This window comes from Odontesthes bonariensis, chromosome 19 (assembly GCF_027942865.1).
Source record: "Odontesthes bonariensis isolate fOdoBon6 chromosome 19, fOdoBon6.hap1, whole genome shotgun sequence".
NCBI lineage: Eukaryota > Metazoa > Chordata > Actinopteri > Atheriniformes > Atherinopsidae > Odontesthes > Odontesthes bonariensis.
In genome coordinates this window covers 2,132,536-2,151,896 of record NC_134524.1, presented here as the reverse complement: position 1 = coordinate 2,151,896, position 19,361 = coordinate 2,132,536, and the positions used below count along the sequence as shown (strand labels likewise).

Below are 19,361 nucleotides of genomic sequence, written 5' to 3'. Positions count from 1 at the left end.
CAAGCCCTCACACCGCTACAAGGCGTGGACGTTATGAGACGTTATTATCTATCTATCTATCTATCTGAAATATTGTAGCTCAAGTTCCTTTTCAGAGTTTCATCATGACAAAAAGAATTAGTAAAAGAGCAAAAAGCCAGAGTTTACTGCTTAAAAAGCTGAACGTGTGCAGAACACATCAGAGCACAGTGCTGATAGCTGAGGGCACTTATAAACGCACCCTCAGCGTTCACGTTTGATCTGAGATATTGAGACCTGTGTGGCTCGGTCTGTCCAGCTCTAGATAGAATATGTTGGTTAGCGTAGGTTAGCTTAGACAAAATCTTTTTTGTGAACTTCAAAAGGATCTAAGTCTTCTTCCCCTCTGTCATTGCAGAAACGTAGAGCCCAAGAGAGATCCAGATGGCACTGCTGTAAGGACTGTGGGAAAGTTATCAAACGATCAAATATTAGGTATCATCAGATAATTCATACTGGAGAGAAGCCATACAGCTGTGGTCAGTGTGGGGCAGCTTTCACTACATTAGGTGGTCTAAAGACACACCAACGTATTCACACAGGAGAGAAGCCATACAGCTGTGGTCAGTGTGGGGCAGCTTTCACTCAATTAGTTTATCTAAAGAGACACCAACGCATTCACACAGGAGAGAAGCCATACAGCTGTGGTCAGTGTGGGGCAGCTTTCACTACATTAGGTAGTCTAAAGAGACACCAACGTATACACACAGGAGAGAAGCCATACAGCTGTGGTCAGTGTGGGGCAGCTTTCACTACATTATCTGATCTAAAGAAACACCAACTTATTCACACTGCAGAGAAACCTTTCATCTGTGGTCAGTGTGGGGCAGCTTTCACTACATTAGGCAATCTAAAGACACACCAACTTATTCACACTGCAGAGAAACCTTTCATCTGTGGTCAGTGTGGGGCAGCTTTCACTACATCATATCATCTAAAGGCACACCAACGTATTCACACAAGAGAGAAACCTTTCATCTGTGGCCAGTGTGGGGGAGCTTTCACTACATTATCTAGTGTAAAGAGACACCAACGTATTCACACAGGAGTGAAACCTTTCATCTGTGGTCAGTGTGGGGCAGCTTTCACTAGCTTAGGTAATCTAAAGACACACCAACGTATTCACACAGGACAGAAACCTTTCATCTGTGGTCAGTGTGGGGCAGCTTTCACTCGATTAGATAGTCTAAAGAGACACCAACGTAGTCACACTGCAGAGAAATGATTGGCTGAAATCAACAACAATTTTTACGGCAGATAAGCAAACATTCACCTGGGAGCAGCAACTGGAACTACCAATCAGAAGCCTTGCCTTTGTTCAGATTAAAAATCTTCTTTGTGGATTACCACCTTCTCTTGTCAGGACTTTAGTTCTGAATGTTCTGTGGGGAGCACATGTTTGAAGAACCATTGAAAGTGCTTTATAATTAGTTGGGATTGCTTTAACTGGGGACGGATCTCCCGACGTTCAAGACAAACATGGCATCAATTGTGAGTTGATGGACAGAACAAAATGCAGTCTGTTTGAAAGTAGAAACATGTTTATTCTGTTATACTGAACATATTTGTTTTGTTTAAAGCTAAGATCCACAAAGTAGCTTTGCACCAGCTGTGGGTATTTCTGTAAACATCTGAAGAAGCAATATATCATTTCAGTTTGATGTGAAGTCGAGCTTTACACTCGTCTGTATTTCATTGTTCTGCATTTCATTAAAGGTCAGATGTTAACTTTTCTCATGCTTTTCATGTTCTTGCTACACAGATATTTTTAAAGAAAATGTGTGTTTGGTTACGAGGGAAAGTTGACCCTTATCATCTTCCCCAAAGACCCAGAAATCTTTAACGCAGTCTGAAAAAGGTTTGGAGTTGTTCCCTGTACTTCCCAGACAGCTGTATGATGCTCATGACTTAAGCTATGGTCCTGGCTGAACAGGAAGTAGCCTCCAGAAATGCAAGACAGTCGCTGTAGCCACTGAATGTTATGCAGGACGGTCTTCCTGAATGCAGATGGTCATCAGTGAAGTCACCTCCCCCGAATGAACCCCGTCATGTTGTGTATATGTGGCGAAACATGGCGAGCCAGCCGGAGGGGCTGTTAGCGTGACAGAGACAGTCCCTCAGTCAGAGACCAACCTCAGAAGTTAAACCCAGTTTGTAACTGAGCTGACTCGCAGTGGAAGTCACATGTTAGATCTGGTTCTCAGGGAGTGTTTCCTGCTGAGATCCAGCCGTGTCAGATCAGTGCTGCAGTTTCTTGTTTTGCATTATTCTCTCCTCTTACTCAGACTACACCTGAAACTAATCAAAAGCAGAAAGCAGCATGAAGAATTGTCACATCAGCCAATTCAAATAAGTAATAACAAGTGCTTGAAAAAGGCAAATGAATGAAGGGACGTAAAAATGAGGAAAATCCCCTCAGTCCCCAGAAGTCTTTCTGGGGTTCCTGCTCCCAAAGCACACTGAGCACTGCTTCTGTGCTTCAGTGTTTTTCAGGAGTTTGTGTTCACTTTTTTCACCTCCGTAATGATCTGTAAAACTGAAGGTTGTTGAAGAACACAGTGCTGGATCCAAACAATAGTGTAATGTTCCAATCTGACCTTCTGGTGGCAGCGTCGTCTCACTGGGGATTTCTCATTGATTCTTTTAAAAGCAGGAATCAGCGTCAGATATTCATTATCTGAAGGGGATGAACTCCTGTGCTTCTGCAGAATACCTGAGTGTCCTCCAGTGCCACCATGAAGTTAGTGTTTTTCACCATATATGTTTATATTCACACTAACTTATAGATTTAATCTGCTGTAACTCCTGGTTAAATGGAGGTTTTCCTCTTTCTTTAACTGCAGAATTCCACCGTAATATAATTCTAGTTCAAAAAATAAAATGATAAACTCATGTCTCAGCTTTAGTTATTTATAAATGTAGATTGATGATACGTATTGGATGGAAGCTTTTGACTCCGGATTAAATGTTTTGGGTTCAGGTGGAACCGAACCAGGTCAGCACCATTATCCCAGAATTCTTTGCATCTTCTTCAGATTTTCTGTGTGAAAACAGAGACTTCTGAAACATGTTTCTGAGCTGGTGTGGATGCTGCTGGAAGGACCTCTGCTGGTCACTCTGGTAGGTTTTCACAGCTGTTATGATGCGTAACCGTAGCAATGGGAAAGTTGTTCACCTGTTGGTGCAGCTAACTGAGCTTCACAAAAGCCCAAAAAATGGCTGGAAAAATACCCCAAATCTGGATGAGCTGAAGAGGAGACGTCTAGGATGCAGAGCAGGAAGAAACTGGAGGAAAAGGAGGAGGAAGTTTAAAGCATTTCTTCCCTCGATCATCAGGGGAAATGTGAGGTCACTGGTGGATAAGACAACTACATGCACCAACTACACACTGAAAGGTTGAATCCTAAACTTTCTCTTTTCATTTTCTTTTCATAGGGACTGAGTTCAAGCCTTTTCCAGGTTCCACTCAATCTTTCTCAGTGTTCAAAGTTTGAAACCAACGAGTCTGAGACTTTATTGGGATACAGAGCATGAGACAGAACACCGAGCAGCTGAACAAAGCAGAGACAGTTGATGAGCAAAGCTGTCTCACAGGAAACATGTTGGAAGACTAAAAGATAGTGTCTGTGCTCATCAGTCTCAGGTAAAAAGTGCCAAGAAAGCAGCACAAAGCAGCGGAGGCATCGCTCAGAGGGGCAATAAACTGCTTTGGGACTCGGAGATCATATGTTCAAGTCCTGTGAGAGCTGCTCAAAGAGTTTAAATGTCTCCAGGTTTTAGAGGCCAAAGCAAAGAGTGAAAGGCTTTAAGGTGGAAAGAGTGCACATTTTAATAAAGACGGATTAATTGAGATTCCTGTCAATGAACAAGAGGACAGTAACTGGACTGGTTCTGCTCCGGGGCCACCTCCCAGGAGCTGCTCCTCCTATCTCTAAGGTGAGCTCCTTCTCTAGGCCTGACCCCTCGGGTGTGTCCCAGTTTCCCTTTCCTGGGAGGTGAGCTCCTTCTCTAGGCCTGACCCCTCGGGTGTGTCCCAGTTTCCCTTTCCTGGGAGGTGAGCTCCTTCTCTAGGCCTGACCCCTCGGGTGTGTCCCAGTTTCCCTTTCCTGGGAGGTGAGCTCCTTCTCTGGGCCTGACCCCTCGGGTGTGTCCCAGTTTCCCTTTCCTGGGAGGTGAGCTCCTTCTCTGGGCCTGACCCCTCGGGTGTGTCCCAGTTTCCCTTTCCTGGGAGGTGAGCTCCTTCTCTAGGCCTGACCCCTCGGGTGTGTTCCAGTTTCCCTTTCCTGGGAGGTGAGCTCCTTCTCTAGGCCTGACCCCTCGGGTGTGTTCCAGTTTCCCTTTCCTGGGAGGTGAGCTCCTTCTCTGGGCCTGACCCCTCGGGTGTGTCCCAGTTTCCCTTTCCTGGGAGGTGAGCTCCTTCTCTAGGCCTGACCCCTCGGGTGTGTTCCAGTTTCCCTTTCCTGGGAGGTGAGCTCCTTCTCTAGGCCTGACCCCTCGGGTGTGTCCCAGTTTCCCTTTCCTGGGAGGTGAGCTCCTTCTCTAGGCCTGACCTCTCGGGTGTGTCCCAGTTTCCCTTTCCTGGGAGGTGAGCTCCTTCTCTAGGCCTGACCTCTCGGGTGTGTCCCAGTTTCCCTTTCCTGGGAGGTGAGCTCCTTCTCTAGGCCTGACCCCTCGGGTGTGTCCCAGTTTCCCTTTCCTGGCAGGTGAGCGTTCACAATCTGGTGCTGCTCCATCAAGGTCTTTGTGTCAATCCAAGCCTGACCCCACCCCTGAGGCAAGGTGTCAGGGGAGACCCTACTAGGAAGGTAACACCGACAACAAAGCTCTCAGGTTCCTGGGAGAACTCAAAGCCCTCCATCACGTTACGGATTCTATTCGTGTTGTGAATGATGGCATCACGGTTTACACTGAGAGCCAACAGGACAGCAGCTCTGTTTAGAGCCGTGAGACGGTTGTTGGACACTTCTTGCTCTCTTAGATATATTTGGACGATGGGAGCAGTTCCTCTACAACAGTCAACCAAAAACTGTCCAAAGGTGATGAGCAAAGCGTCCTGTAGCTTTAGACCTCGGTCTCGTCTTAGTTCAGTTAGCTCCTCCCAGCTGAGTTGTTAGGATCAGTAACCCAGTCGAGGCTTTTTCAGGTGCTCACCTGTTATCTATTGTCCCCCAAAGTGCTGCAACACTTCATTTCAGTCATTTCAGAGGGGGAACATGTCCAGGTTGGCCCGTTCCAGCTGTTGTTCCCAGAGGTGCATCTTTGGGCAGAATCCATTGTCGGTGCTTGTTTTTTTTGTTTATTTTTCTCTCTTTTTTTTCTCTCTCTCTCCCTCTTTTTCTCTCTCCTCTCTTTTTTTCTTTATTTTTTTCTTTCTCTCTTTTTTCTCTTTTTCTCTTTCTTTTTCTTTTTAATTTTTTTTCTTTTTTCCTCTTTTTCTTTTTTTCTCTTTTTTTTTCTCTCATTTTTATTTTTCCTCTTTTTCCTCTAATTTTTTTCTCTTTTTTCCCCTTTTTTTCTTTTTTATCTCTCTTATTTTTTTCACTTTTTTCTCTTTTTTTCTCTCCTTTTCTTTTTCCTCTTTTCCTTTTTCTCTCTCTCTCTCTCTCTCTCTCTCTCGCTCTCACACCAGATGGCGCTGATCAGGTGATTGATGACGTCAGAAGCGCAGAACGCATTGTTCGGTGGAACCACGGTTCAGAGGTCTCTCATCGTTTGAACACTTGGGGGCGCTGTTCTCTACAAAAGTAAAATGAATCCCAAACTGTCACAATTGAACTCAATTCATTGCTCTTTTCCATGGCTTCTGGCAGGAAACGTTCTGTGGCTTGGGATCACTTCACCTTGGTTTCTCCTAATAAGCTGATACTATTGTACAATATACTGTTGTGTGATGCAAGATGTTTGCTTGTTTTTGTTTTTCAACTGTAAATATAAGCTTTATTATTATTATGGGTATGCATGCTAATATACTTCTCTTCTTAAAATAAGGGGGCAGCACATTTAAGAATCTAAGGTATGTAGGACAATACATTCATTTTGGACTTGTTTATTTAGCGCATATCCCAAACAAAGCGCTTACGGCCATTATTCCACACATTTTAAAAAGTGATGGCTTATCTCTTTCTTTTCTGTCTGCTGAAGTTGCGGTGTTTGATTTGCCCACAAGAACTGGCCTTTCATGCCAACACATCCTCCATGATGGGACACCTCCGGTCCATCCATCCTGCTCAGAGCCCTCGGACACCAAAGCAAACCTTCAGCCTGTAACCTGGGGCGGCCATCTTGGACCGGTCATCGCTCCACTCAGTGTAATCTGTCTGGCTGGAGCCATGAAGCGTCAGTGCATTTAATCAATCATAAATCGCTGAATACAAAACTGATTTTAACCGGATTTTTGTTTCTGCAAACGTGATACATGTAGGCATGATACGGGACTCATGAGTCAGCGTATTTTAACATTCATAGTAGGCTCAGCAGTAATAGAATATTCTGCTCTGTAACATATGTGATATATATATATATATATATATATATATAAGCACTAATATATGATAAAGAAGCAGATTGTGTACTACTCAGATATTTTATTAAGTTGAAAAATGAAGAAATTATACATTATACATAAAAGATAAAACCCAAAAGACAGAAGTTATATATCGGAAAATAATTGTATCTCTTTCAGGCTTGTTGCTCCATCAGTGTTAAAACAAGAATAAACATTTCATGTAAAATCTACTGAACATTGTATGTTCTTTATGCTGAGCTGTAAATAAACAGTTGGAATCATAATTCACTGTATCCTGTATATTTGTTGGGAGAGACTTTTGTCCAGTTTAGATTACTGCAGATTATCAGAAAATATGCAGCTGAACTCAACACAAACAGCTCTGATGGCTGCAGAAGATGCAGTCTGAGAGAAGGAGATTTATTTCACTTCTACAGCCATTTATTTCTGCTTTACATGCAGGTTTTATCATAGTAACTCAGTGGCGGCTCCTGGCAGATTTCTCAGGGGGTCATCAGCTCTGCTCCAGCACCTTTTGTCTTTGTGCGCTCGTTGTTCCTGCTCCTTCTCACCCGGAGATCCTCCTACATTTTTATTAATGACTTTACAAATGCCCGTTTGTCACAGTTGATGAGGAATGCCGCTGTTGAAAGGAGTAATTAGCATTTGGGCCCCAAGCAGACCTCCACCGATTTGTAATCATTGAAGTTATTTTAGCCTTAAGGAGTTTCTTTTGTTTTGTGACTGAATGTTACAAATGAAGACATTTCCCCATAACTTAGAGCCTCCACCTATCCTTCAGAGACTTTAGGCATGTGTCCAGGATGGCGAGGGGAGAGACTCTCACACTCAGGGGCGCCTCAGGGCTCCAGGCTGGGACCTCACACTGACAGAAGGTAAAACACTTCAGTTTCTGCCTCAGAAAGAAAGCTCAAAGCTGCACCTCAACCACACCTTACAGCATCTCGTTGGGACGGGGAGGCCATGAGACGGGAAACTTTATCATTAACTAGGTGAATGTGATTTTATGATAAAGTTTTATCAACATTTCAATGAATCAAACAAAATCAGTTTTGTAAATGAGATCAGTTGAATTCAACTCAACAATACTCATTAATCCCTGAAGGTAAATTATATCCCTGCAGGATTAGTTATTATTAAAGATCAGCTGCTGTTACAGAGAACTTAATAAAATGTAATCAGCTGAAGTGTAGCAGAGAGGAAGGTGTGGTAGAAACCTTCAGAGGTCTCCATCAGTGGGTCGGGCTGTTGTTTCTGTAGCTTAGCAACAGCTCAGCTGATGATGTCACACACAGCGTCAGCAGGTAACTCAGGTGAACTCTGTCATCAGACAACATGGACAGAAACTCACAGCCAGCTGTTCAACATCTGGGCTGCAGAGACGCTCCTTCTAAGCTTTCCAAGCTTATTTGAATCTAAGTTGTATAAATGTACTTCTAAAATACTACGAATTAGTTCAGTTTGTGTATTGTACAAAAATTGTAATGTACTTAGCCGCTTGTTCTGTATAATTTTTTTGCTTGGAATAAACTAAACTAAACTAACAAAACAAAACAAAAAAAAAAAAAAAAAGGAACAAAAACAGCCTGAAGCAGGTTTAAATGATCAGCATTTGAGTTTGAGGTACAATCCAATAAAGTATAAGGGTGTCGTGTGCACACTCTGCCAACGGGTGTTCTGGGTAAGTTGTGCAGCCGTCGGGGCAGAATAAGAAGAAGAAGAAGAGTTGTGGACTAAAACAACGTGAGCAGCGCGATTGAGAGCATCTGAGATTACAGCAGAATGTCTGTTGGGTAAATCTGCTCAGTACCTGATTGTGTGAGTAACTGAGCAGTTGTAGAAGCAACAAACAGATCAGTTCAGTTTCCTCGTGTTAAACGGTTCAATTCAAAGTAGCGTTAGCCTGTTTAGCTACCTTTTCCCTCAGTGCAGCCATGACGTTTGGACTAAAATGCGTTCACACATCTGATTCCAACACAACAGACATTTGAAAGAGTTTCACAGTTTGAAGTTGAGCCTCGTGCCCTTTTAGTGTTGGAACAGCCTTAACTTTCAGCTTCAGTCATCAGCATCATACAGCTGTCTGGGAAGTACAGGGAACAACTCCAAACCTTTTTCAGACTGCGTTAAAGATTTCTGGGTCTTTGGGGAAGATGATAAGGGTCAACTTTCCCTCGTAACTAAACACACATTTTCTTCAAAAATATCTGTGTAGCAAGAACATGAAAAGCATGAGAAAAGTTAACATCTGACCTTTAATGAAATGCAGAACAATGAAATACAGACGAGTGTAAAGCTCGACTTCACATCAAACTGAAATGATATATTGCTTCTTCAGATGTTTACAGAAATACTCACAGCTGGTGCAAAGCTACTTTGTGGAGCTTAACTTTAAACAAAACAAATAAGTTCAGTATAACAGAATAAACATGTTGCTACTTTCAAACAGACTGCATTTTGTTCTGTCCATCAACTCACTATTGATGCCATGTTTGTCTTGAACGTCGGGAGATCCGTCCCCAGTTAAAGCAATCCCAACAAATTATAAAGCACTTTCAATGGTTCTTCAAACATGTGCTCCCCACAGAACATTCAGAACTAAAGTCCTTACAAGAGAAGGTGGTAATCCACAAAGAAGATTTTTAATCTGAACAAAGGCAAGGCTTCTGATTGGTAGTTCCAGTTGCTGCTCCCAGGTGAATGTTTGCTTATCTGCCGTAAAAATTGTTGTTGATTTAAGCCAATCATTTCTCTGCAGTGTGACTACGTTGGTGTCTCTTTAGACTATCTAATCGAGTGAAAGCTGCCCCACACTGACCACAGCTGAAAGGTTTCTCTCCTGTGTGAATACGTTGGTGTCCCTTTAGATGACCTAATTGAGTGAAAGCTGCCCCACACTGACCACAGATGAAAGGCTTCACTCCTGTGTGAATACGTTGGTGTGTCTTTAGATTAGATAAATCATTGAAAGCTGCCCCACACTGACCACAGCTGAAAGGTTTCTCTCCTGTGTGAACACGTTGGTGTGTCTTTAGATTAGATAAATCGTTGAAAGCTGCCCCACACTGACCACAGCTGAAAGGCTTCTCACCTGTGTGAATACGTTGGTGTCTCTTTAGATGAGATAATTGAGTGAAAGCTGCCCCACACTGACCACAGCTGAAAGGTCTCTCTCCTGTGTGAATACGTTGGTGTGCCTTTAGATGAGATAATGTAGTGAAAGCTGCCCCACACTGACCACAACTGTAAGGCTTCTCTCCTGTGTGAATACGTTGGTGTGTCTTTAGATGAGATAATCTATTGAAAGCTGCCCCACACTAACCACAGCTGAAAGGTTTCTCTCCTGTGTGAATACGTTGGTGTCTCTTTAGATTAGATAAATCAGTGAAAGCTGCCCCACACTGACCACAGCTGAAAGGTTTCTCTCCTGCGTGAATACGTTGGTGTGTCTTTAGACTAGATAATGTAGTGAAAGCTGCCCCACACTGACCACAGCTGAAAGGTTTCTCTCCTGCGTGAATACGTTGGTGTGTCTTTAGATCAGATAATCTAGTGAAAGCTGCCCCACACTGACCACAGCTGAAAGGTTTCACTCCTGTGTGAATACGTTGGTGTGTCTTTAGATCAGATAATCTAGTGAAAGCTGCCCCACACTGACCACAGCTGAAAGGTTTCTCTCCTGTGTGAATACGTTGGTGTGTCTTTAGATTAGATAATCTATTGAAAGCTGCCCCACACTGACCACAGCTGAAAGGTTTCTCTCCTGTGTGAATACGTTGGTGTGTCTTTAGACTACCTAATGCAGTGAAAGCTGCCCCACACTGACCACAGCTGAAAGGTTTCTCTCCTGTGTGAATACGTTGGTGTCTCTTTAGATTAGATAAATCAGTGAAAGCTGCCCCACACTGACCACAGCTGAAAGGTTTCACTCCTGTGTGACTACGTTGGTGTGTCTTTAGACTACCTAATGCAGTGAAAGCTGCCCCACACTGACCACAGCTGAAAGGTTTCTCTCCTGTGTGAATACGTTGGTGTGTCTTTAGACTACCTAATGCAGTGAAAGCTGCCCCACACTGACCACAGCTGAAAGGTTTCACTCCTGTGTGACTACGTTGGTGTGTCTTTAGATTAGATAATCTATTGAAAGCTGCCCCACACTGACCACAGCTGAAAGGTTTCTCTCCTGTGTGAACACGTTGGTGTGTCTTTAGATTAGATAAATCATTGAAAGCTGCCCCACACTGACCACAGCTGTATGGCTTCTCTCCTGTGTGAATATGTTGGTGTCTCTTTAGATGAGATAATCTAGTGAAAGCTGCCCCACACTGGTCACAGCTGTATGGCTTCTCTCCTGTATGAAGCCTCTGATGATACCTCAGATTTGATTGTTTGATAACTTTCCCACAGTCCTTACAGCAGTGCCATCTGGATCCCTCTTGGGCTCTACGTTTCTGCAATGACAGAGAGGAAGAAGACTTAGATCCTTTTGAAGTTCACACAAAAGATTTCCCTAAGCTAACCTACGCTAACCAACATATTCTAACTGGAGCTGGACAGACCGAGCCACACAGGTCTCAATATCTCAGATCAAACGTGAACGCTGAGGGTGCGTTTATAAGTGCCCTCAGCTATCAGCACTGTGCTCTGATGTGTTCTGCACACGTTCAGCTTTTTAAGCAGTAAACTCTGCAGCTCAGAGAGAGGAGATGAAACCAGGAAACACTTTGCTGTTTTTAACCAGGAAAAACACAAACTAAGCAAATGGAACATTTATTAAGTGACTCTAATATTGATATACTTGGAATATCTGAAAGTTGGTTGACACATTCATCATCATCTACAGCAACTAGCAGCATTCCAGGATATAATGTATTTAGAAAGGCTAGAGAAGCAGGGCGGGGTGGGGGAGTATTAATCTGTCAGAGAGAAGTTTCAACATGAACTAATAAGGTGGCCTAAAGACGTTAACGCTGAGTGTACTGGTCTAAATGCATCACTCTGCTCTGCAATGTCTTTTACTGTGATTTGTGTGGATCAACCTCAGCAAAGGATGTGTTTTATGATCATCTTCAGACAATCTTAAATCACTGCAACTCGAATAAGGAAATCATCCTACTCGCTGATTTTAACATCAACTGGAACATCAAGTCAGGAAAAAAATTACAATTTGAGACAAATTATAAAAGGAGCGACAAGAATAACTAATACGTCAAATACAACAATTGATCTTATATTTACTAATAATCCTGAAAGACTCTGTAAGACTTTTAATCTATTATCTGGCCTGTCAGATCACAATTTTATCTTGTGCTCATGGAAAATTAAGAGGAAGCATTTAATGGCATCCACCAGAGGTCACCAGTTCTACTTCATACCCAAAAGCCAGCAACAATTCCTGAATGAGGAAATCCAAAATCTAGAAGGTCTAATATTCTGAAAAATAACGACATTGAGGCTCGCTTAGATAACAATAATAATAATAATAATAATAATAAATTTATTTGTATAGCACCTTTCACAGAAAATAAAATTCACAAAGTGCTTCACAATACGATGCAAGTCAACATTTCATATACACACATAAGAAAACACAGTAAATGCAGAAAAGCATGAGGCTACAGAGCAGATGGGCACTTTAAGAACAGATAAAAGCTATTTTAAATAGGTGGGACTTCAGATTCTTTTTGAAAATGTCTAAAGAAGTTGCAGACCGTAGACAGAGAGGAAGAGAGTTCCAAAGAGTTGGAGCCACTACCTCAAAGGCACGATCACGCTTTGTCTTTAGACATGCTGCAGCTTGGGGATGTCGTCAGGAGACATGGCATCAGTTTTCACAGCTATGCTGATGATACACAGCTTTACATCGCCGTGTCTCCTGATGACCTAGAACCAGTTAACGTTCTTTTAAACTGTATTTTAGATATAAAGTCATGGATGGCAGAGAATTTCTTACAGCTCAACCAGGGCAAGACTGAAGTTTTAATTATTGGTCCTGAAGACAAGAGAGAGATCATTTTACCCAAACTACAAAACTTTAAATCTTCTCAACATGTAAAAAATGTTTCAGGGTTGATTTTAAGGTTCTTTTAGTTGTTTATAAATGTCTTAATGGTCTTGGGCCTTCTTATCTATCTGATCTGCTTTTAAATTATGAGCCCTCGCGGACCCTGAGGTCCTCTGGTACCGGCCTTTTAGTTGTTCCTAAAGTTAGAACAAAAACTTATGGTGAGACGTCGTTCCACTATTATGGACCTCGTCTGTGGAACCGCCTGCCAGAGAAGCTCAGGGTTGCAGAGACTGTTGATGTTTTTAAAAAGAGGCTCAAGACCCACCTTTTTAGTTTAGCTTACAGCTGAATTTTATTTAATTAATTATTTAATTTATTATTTTATATATATATATTGTTTGTTTGTTCCTCCCCGTGAGCTGTCACCTTATCGTGGTGGGGGGGTTTGCGTGCCCCAATGAGTCTGGGAGCTATGTTGTCTGGGGCTTTTAAGCCCCTGGTAGGGTCACCCATGGCAAACAGATCCTAGATGAGGGACCAGACAAAGAACAGCTCACAAAACCCCTATGATGAATGATGTTTTTGGATACCGTGTTCCTTTGCCCGGGCGTGGGTTACCGGGGCCCCCCCCTGGAGCCAGGCCCAGGGGTGGGGCACGCTGGCGAGCGCCTGGTGGCCGGGTCTGTGCCCGTGGGGCTCGGTCGGGCACAGCCCGAAGAAACGGCACGGGTCCCCCTTCCCACGGGCTCACCACCCGTGGGAGGGGCCATGGGGGTCGGGTGCAGTGTGAGCTGGGCGGCAGCCGAAGGCGGGGACCTTGGCGGTCTGATCCTCGGCTACTGAAGCTGGCTCTTGGGACGTGGAACGTCACCTCTCTGCTGGGGAAGGAGCCTGAGCTGGTGCGCGAGGCTGAGCGGTTCCGGCTAGATATAGTCGGACTCACCTCGACGCACGGCTTGGGCTCCGGAACCAGCCTCCTCGAGAGGGGTTGGACTCTCTTCCACTCTGGAGTTGCCCGTGGTGAGAGGCGTAGAGCAGGTGTGGGCATACTTATTGCCCCCCGGCTGTGCGCCTGTACATTGGGGTTCACCCCGGTAGACGAGAGGGTAGCCTCCCTCCGCCTTAGGGTGGGGGGACGGGTCCTGACTGTTGTTTGTGCTTATGCACCAAACGGCAGTTCAGAGTACCCACCCTTTTTGGAGTCCCTGGAGGAGGCACTGGAGAGTGCTCCTCCGGGAGACTCCCTTGTCCTGCTGGGAGACTTCAATGCTCACGTGGGCAATGACAGTGAGACCTGGAGGGGCGTGATTGGGAGGAACGGCCCCCCCGATCTGAATCAGAGTGGTGTTTTGTTGTTGGACTTCTGTGCTCGTCACGGACTGTCCATAACGAACACCATGTTCAGGCATAAGGGTGTCCATATGTGCACCTGGCACCAGGACACCCTAGGCCTCAGCTCGATGATCGACTTTGTGGTTGTATCGTCAGACTTGCGGCCGTATGTCCTGGACACTCGGGTGAAGAGAGGGGCGGAGCTGTCAACTGATCACCACCTGGTGGTGAGATGGCTCCGCTGGTGGGGGAGGAAGCCGGTCAGACCTGGCAGGCCCAAACGTATTGTGAGGGTCTGTTGGGAACGGCTGGCGGAATCCCCTGTAAGGAGGAGTTTCAACTCCCACCTCCGGCAGAGCTTCAACCATGTCCCGAGGGAAGTGGGGGACATTGAGCCCGAATGGGACATGTTCCGTGCCTCCATTGTTGAGGCGGCCGACCGGAGCTGTGGCCGTAAGGTGGTCGGTGCTTGTCGTGGCGGCAATCCCCGAACCCGCTGGTGGACACCAGTGGTGAGGGAGGCCGTCAAGCTGAAGAAGGAGTCCTATCGGGCCTTTTTGGCCAGTGGGACTCTGGAAGCAGCTGATGGGTACCGACAGGCCAAGCGGAACGCAGCCTCGGCGGTTGCTGAGGCAAAAACTCGGGCTTGGGAAGAGTTCGGGGAGGCCATGGAGAACGACTTCCGGACGGCCTCGAGGAGATTCTGGTCCGCCATCCGGCGGCTCAGGGGGGGGAAGCGGTGCACCGTCAACACCGTGTATGGTGAGGGCGGGGCTCTGCTGACTTCTACAAGGGACGTCGTGAGTCGGTGGGGGGAATACTTTGAGGGCCTTCTCAATCCTACCGACAAGCCTTCCGATGAGGAAGCAGAGTTGGGGGGCTCGGATGTGGGACCTCCCATCTCTGGGGCTGAGGTCGCCGAGGTGGTCAAAAAACTCCTCGGTGGCAAGGCCCCGGGGGTGGATGAGGTCCGTCCTGAGTTCCTCAAGGCTCTGGATGTTGTGGGGCTGTCTTGGTTGACACACCTCTGCAGAATCGCGTGGACATCGGGGGCAGTGCCTCTAGACTGGCAGATTGGGGTGGTGGTCCCCCTCGTTAAAAAGGGGGACCGGAGGGTGTGTTCCAACTATAGGGGGATCACACTCCTCAGCCTCCCTGGTAAGGTCTATTCGGGGGTACTGGAGAGGAGGATCCGACGGATAGTCAAATCTCGGATTCAGGAGGTGCAGTGTGGTTTTCGTCCCGGCCGTGGAACGGTGGACCAGCTCTATACCCTCCGCAGGATCCTGGAGGGTGCATGGGAGTTCGCCCAACCGGTCTACATGTGTTTTGTGGACTTGGAGAAGGCGTTCGACCGTGTCCCTCGGGGGCTCTTGTGGGGGGTGCTCCGGGAGTATGGAGTGCCGGACTCCTTGATATGGGCTGTTCGGTCCCTGTATGACCGGTGTCAGAGTTTGGTCCGCATTGCCGGCAGTAAGTCGGACATGTTTCCTGTGAGGGTTGGACTCCGTCAGGGCTGCCCTTTGTCACCGATTCTGTTCCTAATTTTTATGGACAGAATTTCTAGGCGCAGCCAGGGCGTTGAGGGGGTCCGGTTTGGCGATCTCAGAATCGGGTCTCTGCTCTTTGCGGACGATGTGGTTCTGTTGGCGTCCTCAGGCCGTGACCTTCAGCTCTCACTGGAGCGGTTCGCAGCCGAATGTGAAGCGGCTGGGATGAGAATCAGCACCTCCAAATCCGAGACCATGGTCTTCGACAGGAAAAGGGTGGAATGCCCTCTCCGGGTCGGGAATGAGATCCTTCCCCAAGTGGAGGAGTTCAAGTATCTCGGGGTCTTGTTCACGAGTGAGGGACGAATGGAGCAGGAGATTGACAGACGGATCGGTGCGGCGTCTGCAGTGATGCGGGCTCTGCACCGGCCCGTCGTGGTGAAGAAGGAGCTGAGCCAGAAGGCGAAGCTCTCGATTTACCGGTCAATCTATGTTCCTACCCTCACCTATGGTCACGAGCTGTGGGTAGTGACCGAAAGAACGAGATCGCGAATACAAGCGGCCGAAATGAGTTTCCTCCGCAGGGTGGCTGGGCTCTCCCTTAGAGATAGGGTGAGAAGCTCGGTCATCCGGGAGGGGCTCGGAGTAGAACCGCTGCTCCTCCGCATCGAGAGGAGTCAGATGAGGTGGCTCGGGCATCTAGTGAGAATGCCTCCTGGACGCCTCCCCGGTGAGGTGTTCCGGGCCCGTCCCACTGGGAGGAGGCCCCGGGGAAGACCCAGGACACGTTGGAGAGACTATGTCTCTCGGCTGGCCTGGGAACGCCTCGGGGTCCCCCCAGAAGAGCTGGAGGAAGTGGCCGGGGACAGGGACGTCTGGGTCTCTTTGCTCAAGCTGCTGCCCCCGCGACCCGATCCCCGGACCAGCGGAAGATGATGGATGGATGGATGTTTGTTTGTTTTGTTTTATAGCAACTGCAGTTGCTATAACTTTTACTGTCAGTTATTGTCAGCCCGGGAGGAAATCTGCTCGCACAGTCTCAGCGCACAAGAAAATCTAGGCAGAGCATAAAATAAATTCACCATAAACGTATTAATTCATATCTAATACTAGACCTAATCTAATGTAATTAATTAGACCAATACTGTGTTTTTCTGTACCATTTTTCAATATAACGCAGTGAGTGACAGGTGTTCAGCCAATGATACGGCTTACTTGCGCTATGCAGCCAATCAGAGCATTGATGGTGCTTGCATATGTGCCCTGCCCATACGCACCGTGCAGGTTAGCTAGCTAACTGTGAGACGCAACCCCTTATCATGGCGAAACGAACAGGCAGCGCCAGCGACACATCCACTCACCGAGCCAAAGTAAAAAAGAAATGCGGTTCTTTTAGGATGGAATGGCTGTCTGAGTGCAAACAGAAGAACAAGCGCTGAAACTGGGTCAGATTTTTTCTTTTTCGAGTGAGAAAGGTCTACTCTGCAAAACAAGGCTGCATGCATGACTCTCACATATAACAGATAACATACTACACATCTCATGAACAACAAGATATTTGTCTTTTTCATTTTAAGTAGGCCAAATCGCTTTTATTAAAAGTAAACTAATGAAAATTGCTGCTGTGATTTGATTCTTTTAATAAGCCATGTAACTGGCTATGATCCAGGGTGTTGAACAGGTGTGATTCAGGTGTGTGGCCACAGCGTGCACATCTGATGCTGCTCACAGTGCTCCTCAGTGTGCTCAGGGAGCTGGTGTGTTTGCCCAGACACATGAAAAGTTAGAGGGAAGGCAGCTAAGTATGATGGAGTATCCCTCACTACTTTTGCCTCCCTTCATATCAATGCTAACAGCCACCTAGCGATAGCCGCAGCTGTTACGGTGTTTGCTGCTCGGAAGCAGGGGAGTGCTCGGGCTGCACTTCGGTCTGCACGGTTTACACAGCAGGCAGTGATACGAAGGGAGAGAAAATAGGGCCAAGCGATGTGAGCTCTGACTTTTTCTGGAGGGAGGGTTTTGTGATGCAAATGTATTACTCTTTGGAACGCATATTGTTTTGAGAAGCAAAACGCTTTATTTTCGGGACCTTAGCAAACTAGCCGGACTACTTTCATCAACACCAAAACGAGGCTGGAACTCTGCTCACAGGACGCAGCAGGGGGTAAGAAGATGTTCAGAAATGATGCTGCTGATATGGGATGTTACACAGCTTCATGTCAAGAGGCGAACTGTCCCTTTAACTTTGATGTGAACCCAGATAGCATGCGGATGTGGGCCACTTGAGGCAACGATCCGGCACTGTAGGCATTCTTCTGGCCCGGACAAAACAGATGTGAGCCTAAAGTGGCCCATGTACTAAATGCTACATTTGGGCCAAATATTACAAAACGGATACGGCCCAGCTTTGGCTGATATATGGCAAGTTAGCAACGACTAATCCGGGTGTGAGCCTAAAGTGGCCCACAAATGAAGAAACATACTTGGCCCACCTTTGTTGAAACATATTTGGGCCAGTTTTGGCAGAAATACGGCAAGTGAGCATCAAGTAATCCGGATGTGAGCCTAAAGTGGCCCACATATAAAAAACACACTTGGCCCACCTTTGTTAAAACATATTTGGGCCAGTTTTGGCCAAAATACGGCAAGTGAGCATCAAGTAATCCGGATGTTAGCCTTAGAGTGGCTCACATATAAAGAAACACACTTGGCCCACCTTTGTTGAAACATATTTGGGCTAGTTTTGGCCAAAACATGGCAAATAAGAAAAGAGTAATCCGGATGTGAGCCTAAAGTGGTCCACATATAAACTTGGCCCACCTTTGTTGTGGGTTTACTGTGAGCTGGGCAAACACATTCTTATTCCACAAAAAACTGCAAGTTTTACCTGAAGAGAAGTTAGACTGTTTTTTTTCTCACTACCAAGCCCCCTCAGTGTGATTTGTTCCAAATTTGCGGGGGAGTTTGGAACACAACCGTTAACATTTGAATCGGTCAACGCCACTCTGATTGGCTGAGGCAGCACTTCATCGTGACCCAGCTACCTTGCAGAAGAGACTGGCCGCATTCAGCCTACTGGGATCCACAGAAAAGTTGAAGGTAAGTTCGGCTCAGCTTATTTAATTTTATGTGTGAGATGTGTTAGCTTTGTTTCTCTTAAACTATACAAACCTGCTGTGTCTACAAGTGGCATTGTACCTCTTCAGATAGGGTTAGCTGAAATTGGCTATAGTTGAAATGTAATTACTTGTCAAAACGACCATAGTGCTGTAAGCTATGCTGCGACCAAAATACAGCCACGAGTGAGGTTGATGCCATTTTTCAAAAAGAAACACTGCTTGTTCTATGGTCATTAGTATGAGTCTGAAGTTGTTCCCAGACCGCTGGGACTGGAGGGTTTGCTTTCTGTTTTTGCGACCGAGGACGATCGTTGTGTTAGCTTAGCATGCTATGTTATTGATGCACGTGTACGGGAACTTTTTTTCTGTTCGGTTATGATTAAGCAATATCGTAACCTTATCAAAAAACAATCCAGTTGAACTGTAACTGTACAGAGATGTTGAGGACTGTTCTAAAGGAAAGGGTGTATGGTTTGTACATCTGTGGGTAACAAAACTCCTCATGCACAGTAAAAATGAAGCTCAGTTGGGACACCTCGGGTGAAAAATGAAGAAACCACAGTACACTGATTTCACTTACTGAAATTGATTATTTAGTCTAAACATTTTCTCTAAAACTGTGGTACTAATACTGCCTTTTTTTCTCTTTTTTCCCCCTGAGATTACTGCTTTGACTGTCATCGGTGGGGTTGACATTAAAGATGCGGTCTGGAGAATCATGAGATACTGCTGGCCAAGCAGCTCAACTGGCGGGGCGTAAATGGAAAAACGGCTTTCCACAGCCTCCAAATATAAGATGTAATTACTGGTAAGTGTTAATTGTGTTATATTTCATTGTGATGCTTTTTATGAATGGGTTAGGGTTTTCC

At 45.8% G+C, this 19,361-nt stretch overlaps 1 protein-coding gene and 1 pseudogene across 1 annotated transcript in view; both read right to left on the bottom strand.

Moving 5' to 3' along the window:
* Positions 1 to 19,361, bottom strand: part of LOC142368943 (uncharacterized) — a 145,276-nt gene that overhangs the window by 28,163 nt on the left and 97,752 nt on the right. The window lies entirely within an intron of this gene.
* Positions 8,833 to 19,361, bottom strand: part of LOC142369450 (uncharacterized) — a 16,089-nt pseudogene continuing 5,560 nt past the window's right edge.